The sequence below is a fragment of the Chaetura pelagica genome, unplaced genomic scaffold (assembly GCF_000747805.2).
Source record: "Chaetura pelagica isolate M959 unplaced genomic scaffold, ChaPel_1.0 scaffold104, whole genome shotgun sequence".
NCBI lineage: Eukaryota > Metazoa > Chordata > Aves > Apodiformes > Apodidae > Chaetura > Chaetura pelagica.
This window is the reverse complement of record NW_009953786.1, coordinates 8,201,053-8,201,781: the sequence shown is the minus strand read 5'-3', so window position 1 is coordinate 8,201,781 and position 729 is coordinate 8,201,053. Positions and strand designations below refer to the sequence as shown.

Below are 729 nucleotides of genomic sequence, written 5' to 3'. Positions count from 1 at the left end.
CCGCCCGGGCTCATTCCGGTGCGCCCACCGGGGCGGCGGGGCTGGGGGCGGCACACCCCCCCGCCTGCCCGGCGCGTTCCTCCCATTCCCCGCCGACGGGGCTATCGCAGCTCCCCAGTCGCCCGCCGGCGAGGGGATGGATAGCTGAGCCGGGCACCCGGGCGGTTCTCCCCGTAGGTGAGGGACCGTGGCAGTTCCTTCACCCCGGAACATTTGCAAAACTCGCGGGGGGGAAGCACTGGTTTGTTTTAGACGCCTGTGTCGGCGTTTTCTGGTGACAAAATGGCAGTGGGCTTGGATTTTCCAGGGTTTTCTTGGGATGCGTTATCGGTAATCCCAGCCACAGTATTTGTCTGGGTTCTGTCCAGGGCCAGTGGGAGGATTTGGAGTCGCGGTAGAATTATTATTTTAATAACGCCCGCGTATGAATTATTCTTTTTATTTGCGGGAAATACCTGCTCCTGAAATGCTGGGGAGCGATCTGGTGGGAATCCACACTGTATCGCCACCGTGTTTTATTAATTATTGTAAGCAGTCCGGTTATACTTGTTACTATTATTGCTATTATCTTTATTGCCGTTACTGTTAATACTATTTTGAAAACGAGGCTGCCTATTAATTGTGTGCGAGGGAAACATCAGAGGCAGAGAAATGCCCAGATCTGCTCTTCTCTGCCTCGGAGCGGATGAAATTTCCCATCTTTGCCCAATAGGGGAAATTCGCAAGCCT

General features: G+C 54.2%; 1 protein-coding gene across 1 annotated transcript in view; it reads left to right on the top strand.

Annotated features, from left to right (window-relative positions):
* Window positions 1-729, top strand: part of TFAP2A (transcription factor AP-2 alpha (activating enhancer binding protein 2 alpha)) — a 21,778-nt gene that overhangs the window by 8,705 nt on the left and 12,344 nt on the right. The gene's annotated exons all lie outside the window — the stretch shown is intronic.